A 20,107-nucleotide genomic window follows, 5' to 3' on the forward strand; every position below is an offset into this window, starting at 1 on the left:
TGCTGCCACCTGAGAACTGGTGCCACAAACTGAAGCTCTCTGCTTTAATTTAGCAATCAATGTCAAGTAAAACTCTCCATCCAAAAAAGAACAACTTTAACAAGTGAAGAAAAAAACTGGTAGATAATGTGCTGAGTTCCTCACTGAGTGGACTAGTTCTGCAGAATAGACACAACTCAATTCAATGCAAAGATAAAATAAACCACAGAGAAATAACCCATCTTGCTCAGCCCATCCTGTAGTCCCACTGCACACTGTTTGCATATTTCTAGCTGCTCATAGGGAATGCATGACCCTATTGGTTGGCCAAGCTGGGCAATCAGCAGCACAGCAGAAGCTGCAAACCAGTTTCTTGCAGAGCTTGCAAGGCAAATAAAGACTAGGAGCATGGTGTCAGCTACAAAAACTAAGGAAGTGTAGCAGATGTGAGGAGAATTAGAATATTGGAGCGTACACAGGGAACAAAGTCATAACACCAGAGGAAGGAAAAATCTCAGGTTGAAAAAAAGTTCATTTGTGATTTGACTAGTTTGTGTAAGCATGCAGAATCTGAATCCATTTTTCACCCTCCCTGAATATTGCCCCAACTTTCTCAAACATGCAGTGCAGTTATTTAATAAGCAATGCTTAGTAGGCTAAAGCAACTTCAGTGACAGCATGGGAAGAGCAGAGCCAGGTGGATCTGAGCAGTGTGGTGCCTGTGAAGGCTCCCTGGAAGGGCTGAGGTGCCAGAGAGCTTCTGAGGGCACTGAGAGGATGGAGCTCCTTCCTTTGGCAAAACATTTGGTCAAGGAGAACACAGTGTTCTCAAAGCTGTCATCTTTTTAAAGAAAAAGGTAACCATTCTGTTCACCACTACAGACTGCTTTTTAAATCACAGCATTCTCCTAATAACAATGTAGTTATACACAGAACAGTACATGGCACCTCATAATTCATAAACAAACGGTATGTGAATTCTTGCAAAGTAGCAAGTACCAGCTTGGCATTTGCAGATGACTTTTGTCCCCATTCTAAAATGACAAAACACCACTAAGTGGATTATGAATGATGCAAGGACAGACGCAATAAATAAGTCTCAACTAACTGCAGTCAGTTTACAGTGATGTAAACCTCTTAAACTTGGCTACAGAGATTGTTTCACTGATAAACATATTTTCTTGAAAATCTGATTCAGAGACTTCAGTCTTGGACATCTAGTTCAAGGTGAAAGTTGATCTATTACTTATTTCTTTATCATAGAAAACTTTTCCTACAAGCATAAGGATTCAGGTTATCTCGTTAAAATCACAAGCTCTGACACACCTGACACGACTGTTTATAAGAGGTAATTTGGAGATAATTTGCATGAGGCACATAAATAACATAGATAAAATAATTAATTTTTTTTCCCTACAAATAGTTTGTCTATCAAAAGAGTGAGAATTTTCTAATTAATTCAAAAAGAGGAAACAGCAAGATTATTATCTTTAAAAGTCAGCATGCAACGATCTAGAGACGATAAAGTGAGCCATGCTCTCATAATGAAGATCTTAGTTTTCAGTGCAATTCACAAATTATAAGAAATAAAGAACAGTTTTCTGTCAATCAGCTCACACTTATTAAAATTGCCATATCTACTGGGTCAAACTCTGACTTCACACAACTTGACTCTCCTGAGATTACAAAATCTGAATTTTCATCAACCTAAATGAGATAAAAATTAGATATACTGAATAATAGTAATAAAAAAGTGGCTTGTTTCATCGTTTTTAAAATCCCTGTTCACAGGAGACACAGTTTAAAAATAGGCCCTTTGGAGTATTTTGCCTCCACAATACATAGTCATTTTACGATGTAGTAGCTACTCCTAAATCTTCCCAAGGAGGGACAGAACAGTTAGAAGTTAAATCATTCAGATCCTCTCAGATCTTACCAAACACCGGGATAAGGTGGATGGCCTCTTCTCCCAGGCAAATAGTAGGACCCGAGGAAATGGCAAGAAGTTATACCAGAGGAAGTTTAGGTTGGATATTAGGAGAAACTTTTTCTCTCAGAGGGTGGTCAGGCACTGGAATGGCTGCCCAGGGAGGTGGTGGAGTCGCCATCCTTGGCAGTGTTCAAGAGGCGCCTGGATGAGGAGCTACGAGAGATGGTTTAGTAGCTTGTGGCACTGATAGGAATGGGAGGGTGGTTGGACTAGATGATCTTGCAGGTCGTTTCCAACCTTGTGATTCTGTGATTCTGTGATTCTGTGATGTTTAAAACTACTCTGGAAAATGCTTTTCTTAATTCAACTTTAAAATATCTTGAGATAACATTTATGATTGTACATCACTTATTCTCCATTTTAACTAAGTGATGCCAAATAAATACAGTGAGTAAAAGAAACAAGCTAAATATCACCATCTTTCAACAAAAATACTCTGTGTTACACAAAACTGTGTTAATGAAAAGTCTATGGGATTCTGCCACAGACTTGAATAAATCTGGTATTTCACTGAATCACAAAATCACAGTGATGGAGGTCAGCTGGGACCTCTGGAAGTCATGTGGCCCAATCTTTGCTCAAGCAAAGATGCCCAGAGCAGGGTGCCCAGGACCCTCCAAGAGGAAATTCCACAGCCTCTCTAGGCAGCACATGCCAGTGCTCTGTCATCTGCACACAGTTTTCCCACTGCTTAGGAAAGATTTCACTCACAGTGATCACACAAACACATCAAAACTGCTCCTAACTACCCACTGAACTGACCAAAGCAGAAGCTTTGCTGCTCCACTAGTACTTTTCACCTAACAGGGCTGCAAAAACATCCCACCTCTTGCACAGCAGGATGCCTCTTGAACTACTCTGCCCCTTCTCTGATTTTATATACCGGTCATGTAGGGTACTAATCGCATGCACTAAGAGCATTAGTGTATGATATCAAAACATGAGGTGTGTAAAAATTACAGTTTAAATGAATAAATATAAGTAGGTTAATTTTTGTTTATTGCTCTCAGTGCAGTACTGTGAAGTTACTGGTTCTCTGTAGATCTGTTTTGGAGAATCCCTCTCACTCAGCTCTTCAATTTCATTTTGAGCACCCCTTGCTCCCTGGTGGAGCACATTACACCATTGACTGCAGAACCAAATCTAGCATGAAGAAAGCTGAAATCTTTGGTATGTTAGCTAATATATTCTAACAAGATCTTTGATGAAATTTCCCTTCTTACCAATGTCTATTTGATCATACTGGTGACATTTTGTCTCATATGTGGACACTTGTATGAGTTCTATGCCTTCATTTTACCCAGTTACTCTCAGAATTTTTCTCCACAATTTCAGTTCCATTCAATTTATTGCCAGGGTCCTAAGAGCCCAGGACGCCATGTCAACCCTGGGGCTGTCAGCCCCTATCCCAGCAAGGACACAGCAGGGCTGGATCCAGCTCCCCACACCAAGCCCTGCCTGGCCATGGGCCCTGCCCAGCCTGGCCTCAGCCTGTCCAAATCCCCAAGGAGATGCCCAGTGCCACCACTCCCAGCCTTGGTCCTCAGGGAGAAACCACCCATGTTGTACCCAGCACACATTTACTTAATTGCGTATTGAATTGCTTCTAGCTGTGGTTGGTAATCTCCTGTGTTCCCGATTAAGAAATTGTTTGTGTATTCATAAGCATTTCATTTTCACTCATCTTAGCATGTGTGTACAGCTTAAACTGAGTTTTCCTACAATGCATTGTGAAAGACCTTTTTTTTCCCTTGTTCTACAGGCAGGGAAAAGCTAGAAGGAAACTACTGTGTTAATTCCTATGGGAGAAAAAAAAAAAAAAAGATTTTGTGGAAGAAAAGCCTCTCCTTCAAACTAACAGTAGCCTCCTATACCACAGTGACCGTGTCTCCAAGCTCTGTCAAAGCAGGCTCAGCAGTTTCAGTATGAAACTTCTCATCTGACTTTATGAAACCATTGATTCAGTATGGATTTAATGCAAAACAAAGAAAAAAGATAAGATAGCTGTCACAGCCTTAGCAGTTGGGAGTTGGGAGTTCCTTGAACATTTCCAAAAAGCAACAGAACAGGACACCAGGGGATACTGGATGTGATCAAATATACTTTTCTATACTGTCCTTGGAGGTGGTAGGTTCAGGTGTCCCCACGCTCTTTGCGTTCCAGTGTCTCATGTCAACAAGGACTACAGTCCACAGCACTCACTCCAAGGAACCTCCTGCCACTGAAATTTCTTAAACACAACATGTGAATGCAACTGTGGCTTCTCTGGGAAAGATTTATCATATTCTAGATAATATTAACAGGATTTTTCTCAGTTATTACTGTCAAATAAACTTTCAACATCACTCCTTCCTTCAGTGATTACTGTCAACACTGTAATCAACTGTATACTCTGCTGGCTGAAACTTGGATCCAAATCATGATTTTCATTGATTTCCCAGCTTTCAATTAAAACCCTAAAATCTTTGATACTGCAATTTCAATCAGCTGCTTAGAGAAAAAGGAAAAAACAAAAAAATAAAAACAAAACAAAGCAAAACAAAACAAGACAGAAAAACCCAAAACATTCTTTGCAATAAAGATCCACTTAGAAGACTTCAAAACCTTTATTTAATCTCCTAACTATTTGGCACTGCACATCCTCGCAAGCTTGAAATTATTATTCTGTTTGATCTGGGTTCTTTTATTATGCTATTATACAAGACTGTTGCACTTTGTCATTTGTAGCACATTACCTCAGACTTGTTCAGGTACAAAGATGGACTTCTATGGTGATTAGGGAATAGGGAACCTATCACATGAGAAGAGAAAATGAAGAGCTTGGCTTCTTTAGCCTTGCAAATAAAGGCTGTTAAGGGATCCAGTTGCTGTCTATAAATATATCTATAAAATCAGGGAGATAGAAGAGCCATTTACACTATATGATAGTGTTGGCAAGGGAAACCATGAGCCCAGCTTGGCAACATTTACTCTATGCCAAGGTTCTCACTTCTAGCAGAGAGTTAGTAACAATTTTCTAGCTGGAGTAACAGCAGCAAATATTCTAACCATAATTACAGTGAAACTTGGTAACTTATGAAGGGGATTTACAAACTGTGATTATTGCAATAGTAGGAGAATAAGTCTGATGTCCCATTAGTCTTTTCAGTCCTGTATTCCTGTACAAAGTACATAATATAGATTCTGTAACCTTATACCATGCACACTTCAGAACAAGATATTACAGCATATTTTATATGCTTCATACTATTTAAAACAAAAGCAAATCTGTGCAACCTGGTCTAGGGAGCCTGCTTTGGCAGAGGAGTTGGACTGGATGATCTCTAGATCTCCCCTTCCAGCCCCTACAATTCTGTGATTCTTTGAAAACAAAACAAAACAAAACAAAAAAGTCTCCCAAATAGTTCAGTTTAGTAAAAGTGTTTGTTTAGGACAGTGGTAAAGCTTAAGTTATTTTGTCTCCCACGACAACAATAAATTCAATACAATATAAATGTTTTACAAAATAAACATCTTTTACATTCGGCTCTCCATCGGTGAAATTCCTCAGATTACTGATAATTAGTTTTACTTGCCTTCCAGCATTAATTAAGATTTATTACAAATTTCATGCAATATTTTATCCATGACTTCGCATCTGACGTTCAACTGTTACTTCTGGTATTCTGCTCTAAGCTATAAATTAATTAAGGACAAGCATGTTTCTGTACTAGTGCATTTTGTGCTGGAGGGTATCCAAAAGATATATCCAAAGGAACAGAATTATGATTGTTTCTCATCTACTTGGGTCACAGCATGAGTTGTATGCTTTGTTAAAAAGAGAGTTGTCTGCTTTTGGAGAAACTGTACAAAACTCTTCTCCTGCTTAAAAGAGAGCTCATGTTGAACTTAGAGCAAAAACTACTGAAAAAAAATAGAAGTACAACAAAAATCTACTTTCTTCAAAGACAGTAGCATTTTTACATATAGTCAAATTCTTCCTCAGCACACACACACCTCACTCTGCAAAGGAACGAAACTGTAGCCACAATGGAGTAGTGCATATTTTGACTTTTCCATAGCTCCTATACGAAATTTTGAGAGGAATCACCAACATGCTATTGCATACCGAGCGTATTAGTACAGTGAAGGCAAATTTTACTATAAAGATGCCCAAAACATTACTGTAAGATTTTGTTAATCTTAATTTCACTCATCCTACTTCCACCTAAGGTGGTTTCATAAACCTAGAAAGTTTTAGTAGTTTTGTTTGTACATTGCCAGTTAACAGAAACTGCAACTAAAAATCTCTCACCATTTTCTTGTGAAAAAATGCTAATTTCAGCTCTTCAGCTTCAGCGTGACATGCTCAGAAAGAAAGGATCCAATAGAATGGAAAACATCTCTCCATTATGATCAGTTAAGGGATGGCTTAGGACTTGAATTACTGACCTTCAGTACCTTTCTTTATCTTACATAAAAATATGTTTTAAAGCATACTATGCTTCTGGTTTAATGAGGATGCAGAAAAGTAAGCACCCACTTATGTATGTGTTTGTCCACATATCTTTATATGTATTTTTTACATTATAATTCTGTTGTCTCTTGCTTTTACCATGTGTATGCTCACTTATGCATTATAAAGGAGCATCCATTCATCTTCCCCAGCCTCCCATTATTCACCATCCCCCCTTCCACACTTTATTTATAACTTTTTCTTTCAACAGCACAATCACAGTTTCACTTTTCACTCTTACATTGCTAGTGATCTTCATCATAGCATCACTTTCTATACTCTACATACTTTTAAGGACAGAGTCAGAAGGGCTATGCATTTTTCAAGTTCCCCATTTACCTCAGCATTGCACATGACTTACATACATCTCAACAATCTTGTTTCCTCTTTAAGCTGCTACTTATACCTCAAGGAAAAGTACTCCTTGATTTGAATAGAAACTGCCCAGGTGTTCCAAATTCTGTAGGGAACAAACTGGCCATACATAGATAGAGAATGATGAGCTTTCGGAAGGCCAAAGTTCTGAAACATATTTTGATGCACAGCTGAATTTACATTTTCTGATAGTAGTTTCTGAATTTACATATCCATAATTCAAAACTTGTTGCTGAGATCTATTTGCCATCAGATTGCTAATTTGTGATTTCTACCTCTCACAATAAAGTCAGTGTCACCTATCAGTTTAAAGCTTAATGTCCAATTGCTCTTCCACTATTCTATCATAAACACACTATTGTAGTTCTAAAACAGTAACATGTTGGAATATACTTATCTTTATTATTATTAAAGTCTTGGGGAAAAAAAAAATGATGGTTGGGCATTTTCTAATTTTCTTTCTCAAAGCTTAATATTTATTTTACTGTGTAAAAAGATTGATTTCACTAAAAATCATTTCCACATACGACTGAGGTGAATTGATTGAGGCAAGATGAATTAAACAGGGCTGATGCACTTAGCAGGAGCTGATCAAAATGCAGCCTTTCAATGCGCCTGCATGACAATGGGCTAGGCTCATAGAACTCCATATTTTCTCATGAGTTCCCTGTTGTGTTCTGTAGAATGAATTAGAGGTTAAGATGGAACTGCTAAAAGACACATTCATGTAACAAAAGCACCGCGGTACCTTGGCACACAACCTTAGAGTGAGCTGCCAAACAATGTCAAGGTAAAGATAATGAACTAATTTAATAAGTCAGTCAATGAAGAGATAGTATCTAAGAAAGTCCTAGCAGGCCACATTATTTCACTGTGCTTTATTTCTCAGATACAAGAGAAGGCTTCATTAAGGAATATTCAGCTCTATAGGCTGTAATTCTACTTTATGACTGGTATGAGTGCAGTAAAAGCTCCCTAAGGACAGCTGCTTTCTCCAATCCCCTGAAATACTAGAGGTAAACAGTCTAAGGGATGATCAGAAAGACTATGGTACTAATTCTAGAACTTGATCCCATGGCAAGAATTCACACACACAATTTTTATTTACTAGCTGTGAGAGGCAACCCTGTTCTCAACGCTCTCACGGACTGATCTGATCATTTCTGTGCATTGCACTGGTCAGCAGACATTTGCTGTCACCCTTGCTTGTCCATCACTCCATGAACTGTCTGGGTAGGAAGCCAGGAAGGTGGATAACTTTGTCTCTTTTCAACTGATAGAACTCTATTAGAAAATTAGTCTATGCTTCTGTAGTGTCCCGGCACCTGCTCTGCTTGGCTGTTGCTTTTTGGTTTGTACAGGCCTTCAAACAGTCTCCGCAGACCAACAAAGTGAGGTGGTTCTTTGTGTGTTGAACAGCAGATATGAAGACCTCCTTGTCTCTGGATTCACAAGCTTACGTGGCTTAGAAGGAGACAGAAGAAATACTTGTGTGGAACACTCACCGATGCTATCAGATAAATCACATCAGCTTCAAGCATCTCTAAAGCTGAAAATAGCTGGAGATGGGAAGAGTGCTCAGAGGAAGATTTACATCCCTGTCCTATACTTGCTCTCCCTGGCTATTTGTGTTAGGCCACTTGTTTTGTTTGGGTGTTTGTTTGTTTTTCCAGGTCAGAACTGCCACAAGTTATGCAGTGCGGTTCCCTGCAGTTCACTGAATTGCAGAGGTTGGCTAAGAGAGAGAGAGCAAGGCTTAGACCTACCTTGGGAAAACTAATCAGTGGCTTACTGTGAACTTAGCAAACTTCATTGTTTTCATCTGACTGCTTATGACAGGACGTAGAGCCAAAGCTGTAGGATGTGATGCTCAGCTATTTTAAATGACTATGGGTTAGCTGAGATCTTTGAAAGCAGGCTTAGTAATTCTGACATGAAAAACATGTTGTTAACTCACCAAGGATGCTTCCATCAGATTGTTCGAATGTAAATGTTACGTTTCTTTTTTTATCTGAAAGCAAAATTCTTCCACATTTAGAATAAAAAACTGTAATTCATATTCTGCAAAAAGACAAGTTAATATTTTCCTCAGCTGAGGTACATGAAATCATATCTCTTGGCAGGTGCTCTGGAACTGGCTCATGTCAGCCTTAAACCACAAACATTTCTTGTCATTACTGGGCAGTTCAGATGACAAAGCTGTTCCTGCAAATCAGTATTTAATGGGCCTGAAAATAAGACCAGAGCAGCAGGGAACTGCAAAATGTTATCTCAAAAGCACTTGCCTCACCCCTAAATTAAATCCAAAGTCAACTGTTCCCACGGACAGAAAGAAGGGCAGAGAACATTGTTTGTCACTGCAAATGAGTTGCATGCCACACCTCAGATGTCACAGCACCCTTTTCCATGTCTTTTCAGTTTCAGTAATGCCTCAAGCAACTAAAATTAAAGCTGAATAACTTGAACAAGGAGGAGCTTAATCTTACGTATATTTAGAGAGTCATGCTTATTTATATAACAATTGTTCCTCAGAAACTTTTCAGCCCAATTACTGCTGGAGTTGTAATTTTACGAACACTCTGTATCCAAATCTTTGTTAAGCCAGAAAGACTACTTAAGATGTAAGTACTGGAATCATTGGCTACATTTTCCAAGCTACAATTTAACAGTGTATTGAATTGCTTAATTGCAGAATGGACCCTGAAATCATTAGCGATGCTCATAGTGTATGTCACTTAGCCATTTTGCTCAAGAATCCCTTTCTCACGGCAGAGTTGGTGAAACATACATCACTCAAAGCACAAAGAATACAGGCTGTGCTCTGCTTTATGTCAGATGATTTCATCAGCTTTTGGAGAAGGACCTTGAATAAGGATGTTGGCAGATACAAGTCCTTTTGGTTTGATTTAAAACTGCAATATATTAATTTTTAATTGTAGGGAAATGTACATTGTACATGGGGCGCTGGAAATGTGCAAGAAAAGAGATGGTCTTTTGGAGGCTCTAAAGGCACTGTCACCATCCTTTCACCGCGGAGGAAAGGTAAGGGATTCAGACAGCTTCAAATCCTTACGAGTTCCTGCACAACCTAATATAATCCTAACGTTACTCTTGCATATAACAATATGGAAAGCTTTGTCGAGCTGCACAGTCATCACATAAAGCTTTACACTCCCTCATGCTGGAGCCAAAGGTACAAACTGGTCACTTGAGTTTCTGGTTGGTTTATTGGCTGGTTCCAATTCAGCCTTTGATGTATCATTGAATTATTATTATTATCTTCTCTGACAGAGCTTAGAATTGCCTGTGTGAGATTTTTACGGTACTCAATGAACTGCAGTTCAATAAAAGTCAGTCCTTTAAATCCACATATGGTTAAAATAAGCATTTTTGCTAGCATTTTTTTTTTCTTGCTCACATGTTTCATGTCGAGAAGAGATAAAGCCAGTGCTATAAAATTCTGTGTGCTGTAGCTAATGCTAAGCTCTGTTTGTCCATGAGGAACTTGAAAGAATCAACAGAATATTATTAGCTTCATCTAATCAGATCAAAGTATCATCTGCTATGCTCATCAACAACAGTAGTCCAGGAGGAAGCATTTGCCCCCAGGCTTTATTAAAATTGTGTGGGTTGTGTGGGGTTTTTTTAAGGCTTTTTTAAAACTCATCTAATGAAAGAACAAGGAAGCAAACATTTGAAGATGAACAACGGAAAGCAAATGTTCATTCAAAGGAGATACTAAAATAATGCCTAAACCAACTTAAAAAAAAAATTTTAAACATGTCATAAATTTTTTTCCAGTGTTAGAATTTTCCATTGTTGGAAGTTCAAAATATTCTTGGAAAGCAGTCATCCTATCTGTGATCTCAGAGAAGTCTGTTTCAACAGTAATAAAATATTTGCCTATAAGACAGAGATTTCATGTGATTGTTCAGACAATCCCAGGCACCTGAAGTGTTCAAATGAATACAACATGAGGATTAGGTCTAAACTTGTAGGTTAAAAAGGGCTAGGGCAAAATTTTGGCACAGACAACTAGCAGTCTTCCTGGAATGGCCCTGGAATTAGCACTGGCCGGGGACCTGCCTGGACAAGTGCTGGCAGATTGGATACAGCCAACCTGCTCTGAAGGCCAGGCAGGTTTAATGATGTAGGCCTGAACAGGCATTGATAGTTGCACTCAGGGTTAGAGAATTGACCCTGGCAGTGTCTAATTTGCTGATAACAAACATAACCAAAGTGCCACCCAAAAATTCTCAACACTTTCTGCATGGCCATTACCACACTGCTTTCAAACAAGGACACAATTGTGAGAAGTTGAAATGCATATTGTTGCTCTACAAAACCACAGCAGAAATGCAAAGCCCTGGTGTTTTTTTTTTGAGAGGGGGACAAGCAAATGAGAAGTACTCAGACAGATGGTACAGTCAGATGGAATGAATTCCTGAGGAGGATCTCAGCAGAGAGAAGGGGAACAGTGAGCATGGCAAAAAACACGGGAATAGCAGCTGCCATAGATGCTCCTACAAAGTAAAACAAGCCGAGCAAATCGCCTGAGGAGCATGCCCTCTGCCACATCCAGAGAGGACTACTGAGAATGCTGCTTTGCAGGGAAGCGTGGTGCCACACAGATGGGAGGTGTAGGGCAGCTGCTGGAGAGGGAATGAAGACCATTTCAAAAGCTCACAGATGGAGTCAGCCACAGTATACATTGAGACCCAGAGGATTGTCCAGCTCAACAGGTAGCGATGAATGCCAAAGAGAGCAATGACAGAGCTCAGACCACAGAGAAACATAAGCTGAGATAATGTTGATTCTGAATGAGTCAGCTGGAAATGCAGATAAATTGCTAGTAAAATCCTATTTGCAATGGCAAAGTGCCAACAGCTGATAGTCACCCTCTGCCTTCCAAAGAGCATTTCCTTCCGATGGCAAAGGTGGTAGCTGATGCTTATCAATAGCAAAGAGATCCCAGCTAACAGGAACACAATGTTATACAATGGCTTGTCACAGTGCTACTCCTCCCCACTCTCTCCCTTCCCAGAGGCAAGGGTAATCACGGTGTCCACAGATTTTTCCCCATTGTACCACAGGGTGCTGAGGAAAAATGGCTGAAACAGGAAGAAGATCCATGACCTCAGCTTTTGCATTGTGGTATCAAATGAAGAAGTAAAGGTGGGAAGGGCATGGCTTAACCCTGCAGCCCTGAGATGGGGGTGTTTGCTGGGAATAGGGTATGTGTAGGGCAGCTGCAGCAGGTGAGATGTGAGGAACTGAGACAGCATGAGTATACATAGACTACTTTGAGAATTTAGCTACCAATCCCTGTCATGGGATCTTAGTGAAATACTTTTCAGTGACCTTAGTGAAATACTTTTTTCCATGGCTCTTGGCCTGGCCTAATATTCTCAGGGATGGCAAAAGTCAGATTTCTGCTGCTGAGCAGTTTCTCAGCTGAACTTCAGTAGATTTATCTGGTTAAAACTCTTCAGCAAAATGGTTACGATATTGCTTTTCATGGGCAAACAGTCTTTTTTTTTTTTTTTTCCCCTCATTCTTGGAAATACTTGAAGCATTCTAGTTGGAACTTCCAAAAACAATTCAGACTCAGCCAGAAGTCCAGCTTGAACAACTGAAGTCTGGCAAAGCTGTAAGCAACTGCATTTCATACAATATTCAATTTTTAAATGAAAAATTGTCAGACAAACTAACTGCAGAGCAAGCTGATAACAAGACTTATCTGTCTTCTATGCTGCTATGCTACATTAGCAAGTCAACTATCACACCTGGCTTTCAAAGTAGCGTAACATTTGCTCACATTCTAACTTCCAGTTTTCATCTATTGCTACTTCACAGTTGATAAGCTATATTTGTTAACATGATATCAAAGCATGATAACAGAAATCTTTTAAATGCATCTCTTCGCAGAGTTTCAGATTATTTTCTAGGTCAGAGAAATCTGTGTAAGCCACACAAAGATGTGGATGGAACATTCTTGTTTTTCCCAGTTATCCCATGACTTTAAGAACTCGAAAAGAAAAATTAAGAGAAAGTATCTGAAGCAATTGACTTTTATCAACTAGTTCTCTTGCTACAAATAAAAAGATGAGACTGAGAACATACCTGTGTTCATAAGACTTATCAACAAATCCATCCCATTCCTTTTGTGTTAAAAAAATCTCACCTATTTTAAAAGATGCTAAAAATAAAGGCATAGTTTTTATTGCTATAATTCATATATTCATTAAATTTTTGTTTGTATAGAAAACATCAGAAGTAGTAGCCATTCTCACATTCACTGCTGTTTTCTCTGCAGATTTCAGTTTCTTAGAGAGGACATGAAAAAAGAGAGATTTGGAGATTGGTGAGCATACACAGTACCTTCTCAAAGATGCCCTTAGAAATGTCTTAAGTATTCCTTATAACAATTTCAGCCAAGCTTACTAAGTTTTATCCTTTATTTGATCTGCAAATGACCAATTCTGGCAACACTCTGAAAATATATTAAAAACAATGTAACATCTGCAATTTGTGTGTTTCTGACTGTAATGCACTATGGCAGTATTTTTAAGATGAACCTGACACTCTGCCAGACTTCTCTGCGATGTCCTTGGGAATTCTGACCTATTACACAAGAATGAAGTTTTGATGCAAGCTGTTTAAGGCAATGTTTCTTTCCATAAAGAAACAGTTTTGATTCTATGCCTTGCGTAGACGCAACACTACTCTTCAGTTAGAGTCCAAAAGATTCTGCTGCACTGGCAGAACTGCATAATAGGACATGTCTGCCACCTTTGAGAAGCCTATGGAAAAAATAATTGCACCAAAGAAAGAGATTTATCATCAACCAAAAGTAAAATACATAAAATACATACACTAGGTATTTCTTAAAACTGTCAGAGTCTACGTAATCTAATAACTCCACTCACAGAAGCTCAAACACAATTTTATCAATAGCAAAGAGATCCCAGCTAACAGGAACACAATGTTATACAATGGCTTGTCACAGTGCTATTCCTCCCCACTCTCTCCCTTCCCAGAGGCTTTTTTTTCCCCAGGTTTTTTTTTTTCTCCTATTTGCACTGGTAGATTTATTTATTTTTCAGTGATAGCTTTGTACTTAACTATTTACATATATGAAGAGAAATGGGATTACAACATCAATCCCCAAATTTTCCAGCACTGAGTCAGTTCTCATGGCCTAGAGAAAAGCAGAGAATTCCTACTACCAGTAGAGGAAGTAGACAGCCTAGTTGGATCCGCAGCTGTAATGATGCTGAGTGATATCTTCTAATAAACAATTCATTCCACCTAAAAGGACAGTTTTGATTAATCTGAAGTAGATTTGGGTCAAATTCAGTGTACAGTTCCATATATGAGAATAAGCTGTAGGAACTTTGCTATTTTTGCTTTATTTTTTCCCCATACTAAAGTCAAAAGATGCCAGAGGTAATATGAGAGTGAGGCAGAAATCTAAAAAAATTTTTTCTTTGATATCTTTTTTCACTAGCCTTTCAAGTCCAAATACTGTTTAAAGTTCTTACTATACGGTGAAAAAATGGTTGAAATTGCCTATATGATTCAAAACAGGTATTTTGACATGACTATGTATTAGGTCGGAGGTAGAAACAAAAATTCTAAGACTTGGCATTTAACTTTAAGTCACCTCAAGCTCCTCCAAGAATGGGGCATCCACCACCCTTTTGGGCAACCTGTTCCAATGCTTTACTACCAATATTATAAATATGGTAAATATTATATCCAATCTAAACCTCTCTTCTTATAGTTTGAAACATTTCCCCTGTCCTATAATAACGTATCTTGCTAAAAGGTCTGGCCCCTTCTTTCTTTTACCCCTCCATTTAGATACTGAAAGGCTGCTCTTATTTCTCCCCAGAGCCTTCTCTTCTCCAGGCTGAACAGCCCCAGCTCTCTCAACCTGTCCTTGTAGGAGAGTGTTCCATTCTTTTTGTTTATTTTTGTGGCCCTCCTTTGGATGTGCTCCACCAGGTCCATGTCTCTCCTGTACTGAGGACTCCACATCTGGACGCAATACTTCAGGTGAGGCCTTATTAGTGCAGAGTAAAGGGGCAAGATCACTTCCTCCAACCTGATGGCCATGCTTCTTTTGATGCAACCCAGGATGCAGATGATTTTTTCATGGTTCTTTCTGTTCTTTAAATTTTGCTAGAAGTGCCCCATAGGAAAAACAGTATTTTGCTATCAGCTAAAATATTTAATCCAAACAAAAACTGCACTTCATTGTAAATCCCGAAAAAAATATAGCATTTACTTGGTTTTATTTTAGGTTCAGTTAACTATCAAAAAAATACAGATATGTGCACTGCCTTAATCAGAATTAAATTTCTTGGTAGTCCTTTGAAGGACTAACTGAGCAATGTCTCCCTCCTACAGTTATTTTTGTGGCTGACTGCTTCTCAAACCTACCCTCTACTTAGTTCTTCCCCTCTCTTACATTTTTGGAGGTTGAGGGGCAGAACTTGGAGCTCTGGAACAACTAGAAAAAAAGAACATTGCAACATTTATATCTGGGACGAGAAGTGTTATATTTGTGAAAATTCTCGCTTGTGCACGAATCAGTACGCTATCACTGAGTGATAGAATACCACACTTTTGTGAACCAAGGAATCAAAGCTGTATTTATTAACCATGGTAACAAGTACAACTACTACTACCGCAAAACATACAAGGTAACAACTATTGTAATGGTAACAAGTAGCAACAGACAGATCGCGTAGCTATATATATTATTATTTTTTATTCACAGATTCAAAATATATATATATATATATAATATATATATATATATAATATATATATTATATATATATATATATAATATATATATATATATATAATATATATATATATATATTTACTTAGAGTGTGGGAGGGGATAAGAAGCAAGGGAAAGAAGAGGAGCTGTCGTTGCGCCATTAGCAATTGCTGCATGGCTCACAGCCCAGAACATAGTCCAGAACATGACATGACTGCAGCCATGGTGGGCTCCTGCCCACCACCCTTGCTCTGGCTGGAGCTGCCTTGAGGCTGGGAAATCCTCTGGCACTTTGACTATGTCAACTCTCCCTTGGCTAGCAAATACTCCTCTAGTATTTCATAAAACTCGCAACTGCAGTCTTTTAGAGACTAGCTGCATCAATTACTTTATTCCTGTATCCCCTTCTCACTGACCCCACTCATGTTCTCTGGTGTTTGCACTTTGCTCCGTGAAACTAATTTTTTAATGTGTATGTGGTTCATTACGAATAACCAGTGTGACTAATTTCATAGTTACACAGTTGTGCTGTGATGCAGGTAAAGCCACGAGGAAGCCAGAATTTTCAGCCTAAGTAAGGGAGCCTTACAGGGTTGATGTTGGGGTGAACTGAAATGCTATCTGTCAGCTGTAGCTGTCAGCAAAAATATTAAAGAAAGAGCAGCTGCATCATACCCTGAGCCGGGGAGTGGAGCAATCATTGCTCCAAATAGATTTTAGAGTCAGATGGATTTTTTTTTTAATGAACCATGTTAATAGTCATGAACTGTTTATTTTCAAACCTCACTTGAGCCAATTGTTAATACTACTGCTTTTAAAATGTCCAAAACAGCAACAACAAAAAAGCTTGAAATGCAAGCAAAGAAGAGGTATTTAGAATGGGACTTACTGAAAGATACGTTAATATACAATTTGTCATAATTATTCTCAGCTTCTGTATCCATAAATTTGCCCCCACTGTTTTGGAGTGTAAGTGCTGATATGGGAATAATACTGATACAGCAATAGAAAAATTACAGCCATACCTCTCTGTTGGAAGAAAAATTCTTACTGTAGCTTCTGTAGCATTTTTTTTTCTTCCTTTTCAGAACACTTCATTAATAAGATACTTAGCCATCCTAGAAATATTTATTGAAAAATAACAACTTGCAGTCTTTTCGGGTAGGGATTAAAGAAAATAATAAGATACAGCTTCTTCTGGATCTTGAATTCCAAGATAAATGTAATAATGATTGTGGCAGAGTGTTATTGTTTACTGTTCGGAAAAACTTATGCAATAACATAATACTGTTCTGATTTTTGAGCTGCTGCAATGAAATACAACCAGACAGGGTATACTGCCATGAGTCAGGAAATCTGGATGTTCCTGGACAGAGGCCAAGGGAGCTTAGACACATCAGAAATGTGATGCATATGCATCCTTTGGGGGAGACACACTGAGTTGTTTTGAGCATCTTAAGCTTTCTGATTCAAGCAGCAACCAAATGACCACCTTGAAACAAAATTACTGGCTATTTTCAGATTCCTTTGTTTTAACATCAGGAAAACAAAAATGAAGTAGGCTTTCCAGGGGAGCTTAGAGATTAGCTATTAGGCTCATACTTGAGACAGCAGGTCCAAGCCCTCAAGGTTTTACTTTGTTCTTTCACTATTATGAAGAAAACAAAAGCAAACAAACAAAAAAATCCCACCAACAACACACACAAAGACCAAGCCAAAAAAAACACAAATTCCAAAAAATCCTTGAAATGCATAGTTCACTATGAGACTTAAAATTTCAAACTCATTGCCTGCCAAATGCTCTAGGACCTTCTTGTAAGAGTATGGATAAGAAGTTCCCCTCAGCACAACACTAAATAATTTGCTGAAACTCTGCTGCATTTCAGTACAGTGTTATGGCATGCACACAACCTCCTAGCACTTTTAGAGAGTTTAGAATGTTAGCATGGGCTCTTATTTTTCAAGGGAAAATAACTGGTTCCCTAAATCAACCTGGGGATCACATAAATAGGTAGTGTTGGCTTTCCTTTACACTCCCCATTTCTGTAGGGAAATATAACCAACACAGACTTTTCACTATTCCTACCATTTCTCAGTAGCTGTTTTCCTCCTCTTCCCTCAATCCTTCCCCATGTCTCATCACAAGGAGGACTACAGCTTTCACTGCTTCCGTACACGTCCTTTCATACATGTGGGTTGCCTTTTGAACTTCCTCGGTTTGCACTTATTTCTGCCAGAGGAAGTTCTCACAATAAAGAACTGGTCTTCTCTTCATAAAATCCCCAGAAAGTCAATTTATTGCTCAACTCTCTCTGTCCACAGGAAGGCTCTGAAGTAAACAAATAACCTTCAGATCTCCTGCATTGCTCTGGACTAGATTTGGGCCCATTATTATGGTTATCACTGCTTTTAAACTCAAGCAGGGCATATGACATGGATGGCTTGGGCTTCTCTGTGCTGTGCTTAAGCAGCTGTGCCTGCAAACCTTGGCCAGTCTTTTATATGCTGTGGCAAACACATGAGTGTTGGACTCCTTCCTGCTGCCAGCCTCACTGTCTCCCCCGTGTAATGGTATCACTACTCATGCACATTTAAGATCTCAAGTTAAGCTTGAGAAGTCATGGGTTCAAGAGATTTTAAAATAATACATCATGGAGTCATGTTGGTGGCCTTTTGGTGTCAGATTATCTAGAGTTTGTAACATTCAAATCTTGAAGCTCTGATGGCTGTACTTTTTCGTGTTTTTTTTTTTTGTTTGTTTGTTCTGTTTTTAATTTTATCTGTTTTTAATCAAAGCTGACAGACATATAATGGCAACATAACTCCTAAAGTAAGTCCTTAATGAAATGCCAGTTGCTGATAGAGCCATCTGAGCTGCTACTTAACCAACTGGGCTGGCCTGAAAACTCAAGCTGCCCACTGGTCCTGTAGGTGTCAGGCAGCATTGCTGGCCATTCCTTTTCTCCAGGAGCTCTCTCCTACTCCAGTCAGTGCAAAAGGTTGGTGAGCATCCCTTCAGCCCAATGGCAGCTCTGGGATGCCCTACTACCAGCTGATCCGGGACACCAAAATGGCAGCTTGTCTTTCCCCATCTGCCTTCCCTCAAGGGCCTTTTCCTTCCATACAGTTTTTTCCCCTCAGCGTCTTCAAAAAAACAAATAGGTCCCTACCAGTACCACTAGAAATCATGGGAATTTCTGTTACCTTTAACTCTGTAGCATTTTTTAGCAAAATAACAACATTCCCAGAGCTAACACCACCTTCTTTGCCCTGTGTGCAACTGCACCTGAATCTCTACATATTTTCACTAGTTTGGTTCCTATTTTGGCATACTTTTGTTCTCGTAGATTTCTAGTCACAACTCTAGTCCTCCTTTTTCTGCTGCGTATAACTAATTTCTTGCCACCCACAACTCAGGGCACAGCTAAGCTCCTCTCTGGAAAGCTCCTCTAAAAATACATATTCTTGTCACTCAGATAAATTCAACTGCTATTCCTACTTCTCCTAGTAGAATCTGGTTTCCAAGGAAGGCTATTTAAATCTCCTTATTCAAAGCTGTTGACATGATGTTCAACGCTGCAACATCTCAGGGTGTCAAAGTCACTGCTATATTTATCCTTGTAACATCCCAGGTGTTATTAAGAGTGTAGAAGTAAATAACTTGCCAGGAGTCATACAAGGAGCCACTAATATGAAAGTTAGACATTTAAACAACCTCCCACTGTCCATCGTGTAGCACCTGACATTTTAAAGTAGAAGTATCTGAAAAGGATAAAAAACAACATTCAAACACAGTATGAATATTTTGGCAAGGAAACCTGAAATTAGCAAAGCGTTTCTCATTAATAAGTAATCTATCAGATGTCATGTCACTCTTACAGTCTATTCCCTGCAGTGCAATTTAGTGTTTGTTTATATAGTTAATGATGGATGTATCTAAATTAACTCTCCTTGTGTGCAGTCATGCTTGCCACATGCTTAGATACTCAATGCGGTCTTGGCATTTTTGAGCTGACAGCACTAGTCCACAGAATTGGTGTCCCCACTCTGCTTATTTCTTAAGAAACTATCACAAAACTTGATGTTACAATCAGGGTATTTATTGAATACTTACAGATTATTTGGTTTATCCCTGATACATTACTTCACGCATTTTCTTCGTGCTACAGGAGAAATTTATTTTTGTGTTCATACTCAGCTCCATGTATTTTTCTAGTACTTCATCAGTTGTCAAAGAACTGTGGCAGTACAGGTTGCATGGCTCACAGATATGCTGAGCAGGGACTAGAAATTGGTATCACTACAGCAAATCTGCATTTCTGGAACTATGCAACTTCCATTGCCACAGGAAGGAAGTGAAGAGGTCCTCCAGGGCCTTCATGTATTCTTGTTGCGCATTTCTATGTACAAATAGATCAAATGCTATCAAATGCTATTTTATGTAACTCCCCATTCTCATAAAAAGAGGTTT

At 38.8% G+C, this 20,107-nt stretch overlaps 1 protein-coding gene across 3 annotated transcripts in view; it reads right to left on the minus strand.

Moving 5' to 3' along the window:
• Positions 1-20,107, minus strand: part of FILIP1 (filamin A interacting protein 1) — a 106,269-nt gene that overhangs the window by 78,289 nt on the left and 7,873 nt on the right. The gene's annotated exons all lie outside the window — the stretch shown is intronic.

Source organism: Lagopus leucura, unplaced genomic scaffold, assembly GCF_019238085.1.
Source record: "Lagopus leucura isolate 7727_CA_CO unplaced genomic scaffold, USGS_WTPT01 Super-Scaffold_73, whole genome shotgun sequence".
Lineage (NCBI taxonomy): Eukaryota > Metazoa > Chordata > Aves > Galliformes > Phasianidae > Lagopus > Lagopus leucura.